This window comes from Suncus etruscus, chromosome 7, assembly GCF_024139225.1.
Source record: "Suncus etruscus isolate mSunEtr1 chromosome 7, mSunEtr1.pri.cur, whole genome shotgun sequence".
NCBI classification, from domain to species: Eukaryota; Metazoa; Chordata; class Mammalia; order Eulipotyphla; family Soricidae; genus Suncus; species Suncus etruscus.
Genome location: NC_064854.1, coordinates 63,303,059 through 63,309,678, shown reverse-complemented (window position 1 = coordinate 63,309,678; position 6,620 = coordinate 63,303,059).

The window sequence follows — 6,620 nt, the reverse complement described above, 5'->3', positions numbered from 1 at the left end:
AAACAAACCAAAAATAGCTTGGACAGCCACACTTAACCTCAAGAAAGTAATTAGATACTACTTTTTGATGAGGAGTAAAATATACCAAGAAGTATTAACTTTAATCAACATATACTCACCAAATGTTGAGGGCAATAAAATTTGTAAGATTTTTACACAAAAAAATTAATGAAACAGAATGCAATGTGAGTTGTGGGAACTTTAACACATCACTCTAAACCACTGGTAGATCCACTCAATAGATCATGAGTAAGGACATAAAACTCTAAATGAGAAACCAGAATACATAGGACTAATGGATTTATACAGGACCTCCATCCTCAAAAAGCTAAATATACATACTTTCTTATTGCACATCAAAATTCTCTAGGATAGAACACATTTTAGGACAGAAATCTAACCTGCAAAATTTCAAAACATAAGAATCATACCAAGCACACTATCAGACCACAATGCCACAGAGATAAAGATTGATTATAGAAAATATGTGAAGAAGCCATATGAATATGTGGTGACTGAATAACATGCTGTTAAATAAAATCTGGATCAAAATGTAAATCAAGGGAAAAAATAAAAAGATTTCTTGAAACTAATGATAATAAAGAAAACAACTCCCAAAATATATGGGACACAACAAAAGCAGTAATTAGAAAGAAACTCATAGTTATGCAGGCATACATAAAGAAAGAAGAGAATGATAAAAATTAACAACATAAACTAGGCAAACATGGAATAACAACAATAAAGGAACCCAAACATTCCTGTGAGTTTGCTTCCTTCTTTACCCAAAATAAAGACCTTCCATGGCTCCCAATGTCCTCTTTCACTCACCCCCTTTTACATGGAAAAGGCCCACCTAGTCTCCATTAGCTTTTCTTTAGAAATTTCATTTGTCACTCTCTACCCTTCTCCCATCTTGTTGTAAATTGAGCTGATGGATTAAAAAATAAAAAGGTCAGATTGACAGGCTCCAGACCATGAGTTGGAATTATTTCAGTTTTATATTTTCACTTCTATGTTTGGCTTGGATTATTAATTATTGAAGCTACTTGCTTGAGATTTGTTCTCTTGGGGTTGGTGAGTGGAGCCCAACAATTAGTCCTAGAAAAAGAATAATAAAAAAAAAAAACAAGGTCAGAAGTCAACATTATAAAAACAAACAAAAAATATGAAGAATTACTAAAAAAAGAAGTGGGCTTCTCAAATAAATAAACAATATAGAAACACAAAGGAAAAAAGAGAAAGTGCTCAAATAAAACTATTCAGAAATTAAAGGGAGAAATAACAATGAAAACCCCAGAAATTTAAGTACTATGTATGAGCAACTGTACTCTGTTAAGTTAAAGAATTTAGAATAAATGAACATATTTCTGGAAATATATTCCCTAAAATTGAATGAGCAAGAAATAGTTAGTTTAAATAGTCTAACCAAAGCAAGGAAATTGAAACAATAATTAAAAATCTCCACAATATAAAAAATCAAGACGCATGTGTATTTGATGGTGATATTTCTAAAGATTCAAAGAACAATTATTGTCATTAATCCTTGAACTTTCCCAAAATACTGTAGAGACAGGGTCTGCCCTAATACCTTCCATGAATTTAATATTATGCTGATTTCAAAGCTGACAGAGAAAATAACAAGAGAATAAACTACAGACCAATCTCAGGAAGTAAAAATCCTCAACAAAATCTTTATAAACCAAATTAAATATCACATAGAAATATTATGCAACATGACCAAGTTTTATCAAGGGGATGCAAGGATGGTTCAATATGCACAACTCAATTTACATCATATACCACATCAGTAAAAGGAAAGATAAAATATCATATAATTATGTTATTGGATTCAATGAAAGCATTTGACAAGATCCAATATTCATCTCATGATTAAAACCCTCAGCAAAAGAGGGGTGAAAACTATTTTAAGATAGTAAGCTATCTAAAAAGACCAATTGGGGCTGGAGTGGTGGTGCAAGCTGTAAGGCATCTGCCTTGCCCATGCTAGCCTAAGACAGACCACAGTTCGATCCTCAGGCATCCCATATGGTCCCCCAAGCCAGAAGCAATTCTGAGCACATAGCTAGGAGTAAATCCTGAGTGTCACCAGGTGTGACCCCAAGAAAAACAAAAAAATTTCAAAATCAAAAGGCCAATAGTAAAAATTATTCTATGGGACCTAGTTATGAACAAGGATGGAAGTCATTTGTAAAAGCCACATGTCAGATTTCCTTAGGTTCTGAGCAGGGAACGATGCCGTTTTGTAAGGACCACATCGTGTAAGCCACATCTAGGCTTCCTCAAGCCTTTTTCCATTAACCACCACCACCCCAAGTACCTGGCTATACTAAATAGCCTATCAGGAAAAGACACAGGGAGCAGTAGGAAGGTATCCCTAGACAACAGCCAATCATTTTAAAGATCATTATAAAGGTAGAATCTCCTTATATCTCTTCCTTATATAATCTTCTTCATTACCTTTGGCAGGGTTCATCTTCTAGAGATGACCCTGACTGACCAGTTTGGGGATTGTTGGCAGGTGGATTAAATTTTGTTCAGCTTTCCTTTGGTTGTGTGGTGTCATTCTTCAACTCTAGATCTTAACAATTATTAATGGTGGAAAACCATTTTTAAATAAAAGGCATTCCCAATGAGATCAGGCAAAGGCAAAGATGGCCTTGTGTCCATTCTTATTCAACATAGTATTGTAAGTCCTACAATAGCAATCAGGCAAGAGAAGGTAAATGAGATCCAAAAGATAAAATCAAACTATTTTTGACAAAAGATAAAATCAAACTATCACTATTTGCAGATAACATGATGATATACATGGAATACCATAAAAGAGGCAAACTACAAAGCTCTAAACATAAAATAAATCAAATAGAAAAGTGGTTGGCTACAAGGTCAACACCCAAAAATGGGTTGAAATTCTTTATATAAATAACAAGTCAGAATGCAAAGACACAAATAGAAAAAAGATAAATAGAAAAAAAGATGAAAGGAAGGAAGGAAGGAAGGAAGGAAGGAAGGAAGGAAGGAAGGAAGGAAGGAAGGAAGGAAGGAAGGAAGGAAAGGAGGAAGAGAAAGAAAGAAAGAAAGAGAAGAAAGAAAGAAAGAAGAAGAAAGGAAAGAAAGAAAGAAAGAAAGATAGAGAAGAAAGAAAGAAAGAAAGAAAGAAAGAAAGAAAGAAAGAAAAAGAAAGAAAGAAAGAAAGGAAAGAAAGAAAGAAAGAAAGAAAGAAAGAAAGAAAGAAAGAAAGAAAGAAAGAAAGAAAGGAAAGAAAAAAGAAAGAAAGAAAGAAAGAAAGAAAGAAAGAAAGAAAGAAAGAAAGAAAAAAAAGAAAGAAAGAGAGTCCATTTATTTAAATACTATCAAATACTGGGACTGGAACAATAATGCTGCAGTAGGGGAATTTACCTTGCACATGGACAAACCTCAGCTTGATAGGGTTAGGGTTGATCCCCAGTATCCCATATGGTCCCCCAAGTCAGGATTGATTTCTGAGCGCATATTCAGGTGTAACCCCTGAGCACAACAGTGTGGCCCCAAAACCAAATATATATATATATATATATATATATTATATATATATATATATATATTTTGATATATATCAAATACCATCAAGTACCTAGGAATCAACTTGACAAAGTAAATGAGTGATCTATACCATGAATACTTCAAAGGCATTTAAGAAAAATATTGAAGAAGATCTAAAGAAGTGGACAAGTATTTCATGCTCATGGATTGGAAATGTATTTTCAAAATTACAATTTAACTAAATTATTATATAGACTAAATGCAACACACATACAAATTCAAACTAAATTCTTCAAGGACTTACAACAATCAATGATAAAGTTTGTATGGAACCATAAAAGACTAGATAGTCAAAATAATGCTGAAACCAATATTTGGGAAGTAACTCATTACCTAATTTGAAGCTGTAGCGCTGAAACCATTGTGATTAAAGCAACATGGACTGGAATAATGAAAGACTTTGGGAAAGATTGGAACAATGGGAACAAGGAAATATTGTTCCCAATATCTATCCCAATGAATAGAATATCCATTTACAGCCCCCAAGTATATGGCTGACTAATTTTTGACAAAGGAACTGGAAAACATAAAATAGAATAAGGACAACCTCTTTAACAAATGGCATTGGAACAATAGGATAGCCACATGTAAGACATTAAAGCTGGATCCAGGGGCTGGAGTGATAGTGCAGTGGTAGGGCATTTGCTTTGCATGCTGCTGACCCCAGGACAGACCTAGGTTCTATCCTTGGCATCCCATATGGTCCCCCAAGCCAGAAGCAATTTTTGAGTGTTTAGCCAGGAGTACTCCCTGAGAATCACTGGGTGTGACCAAAAACAAAAACAAAAAACCTTGAGTTCAGAACCTGAAACTATAAAGTGCATTGTGAAAAACATAGGCAGAACACTCCAAGACCTAGACCTCAAAGGAGTCCAAGTATATGATCGCCAATAACAAAGGGCTGCAGAGTCAGATATGAACAAATTGGATTACATAAAACTAGAAGTTTCTATATGGCAAAAGAAACACAGACTAAAACAGAAGCAGCTCACTGACTAGGAGGAATTATTTAAATTCAACACATCAGATAAAGGGTTGATAGCTAGAAAATACAAATTAGTCATAAAGATTTACCCTCCAAAATCTTTGACTGGAGCAAATAGTACAGCACTAGGACATTTGTCATGCATACAGCTGACCTGGGACCTACCCAGGTTCAATCCCTGAAATCCCATATGGACCCACAAACCTACCTGGATCAATTTCTGAGCACAGAGCCAGGAGTAATCCTTGAGTGCTTCTCAGTGTGGCCCCAAAACAAAACAAATTAATATTCCATCAAAATTAGAAGAGATGGGCCAGAGAGATAGCACAGCAGTAGGGCATATGCCTTGCACGCGGCAGATCAAGACAAATGGTCGTTTGAATCATGGTATTCCATATCATCCCCGTGCCTGCCAGGAGCAATTTCTGAGCACAGAGCCAGGAGTAACCCCTGAGCATCTTCAGGTGTAACCCCAAAACAAAACTAACAACAAACAAAAATGGGGAGAAAAAAATGAACAAACACCACTCTGAGGAAAATTATCAGATGGTCAATAAGCATACAAAATACTCATCATCTCTTATCCTTTGGAAAATATAAATGAAGATGGTTATAAGACACCATCTTACACCAGTGAGGTTAGCACATGTCAAAAACACTGGGAACAATCTGGTTGCAGGGTATGTGGTCTAAAATGAACTCTCATCCACTGCTGGTGGGAAAGCTGCCTGGGTCAACCACTCTGGAAAACAGTATAAAAGGTGCTCAGTAAACTCATAATTGAGCTACCAAAAGACCCAATAATTCCACTTTTGGTTATCTTAGCTCAGGGGAAAATGTTTCATTCAAAAGAACATGCACACCACTAATCATTGCAGTACTCACTACAATATTGAATTAGAATAAAATTAGTTGTTCAACAACAAATTATCATATTATGATGACGTGGTATATAACATAGCTGTAAATGATAATGCAATCATGCAATTCTCTGCAACATGGATGATATTGGAAACTAAGTAAACCAGAAAAAGAAGCATAAAACATAGAATAATATTATTAACATCTGGTATTTAGAATAACTGCATGAAGGAATGCAATAACTTAAATGGGGCTTGTTTAGAAAACTCTTGGCCCTATAGTATAGAAAGAAAAAGAAAATAAATTTAAGTCGAGGAGGAGAAATACAGATTTGACTTAAGGGGCTCAGGGCCGAGGAAAATCGGTTGAATTTGTGAAGTTAAGGAAGAATAGAACTAAATATTTAAGCCATAGTGTCAACAATAATAAAATCATGGCATCCAAATTTTAATTAGGTGCCTGGTATAATGGCAGTTTGGTGCAAGGTATGACCATCATAAGTGATGAACTCTGCGAATATTGATCTAGGAAAGTTGACTTTAGTGGTAAGATTTTTGCTGAAATGTTGTATTCTAAAATGTAATTATGAATAATTTAAATCAGAATGTTTTAAATTAAACATTGGAAAAAATACTGTTTCTAGCAAAGAAGACATGAGGAAATAAAAGCGAGTACCTTTTTTATAGATTAGGAGAATTAACATGAATAAAGTGGCAATATTTCCCAAAGCATTATAAAAATATAATGCAATGCCTATAAAAATACCCAAGACATTCTTCAAATAAATAAATCAAACACTTTTGAAATTTATATGGAAAAATAAATGGCCACAGATAGCTCATGCAATACTTTGGAAAAAAAGATAGGAGGCATCACTTTTCTCAAATTCAAAATGTACTATATTGCAGGAGTCACAAAAACAATATAGTATTAGAGTAAAAACAGATACTCAAATCAATGGAATAGGCTAGAATATCCTAAAATTTACCCTCAGCTATATGATCAATTAACATTTGATAAAATCAAAATTATTAAATTAAGGATTAAAGCCTCGTCAAACTATGGTGTTGGTAAAACTGAATAACTACATGAAAAAATTGAACTCAGATCCCTTTTAATGCCATGCACAGGTGACAAATCCAAATGGATTAAAAACCTTGATATCAGA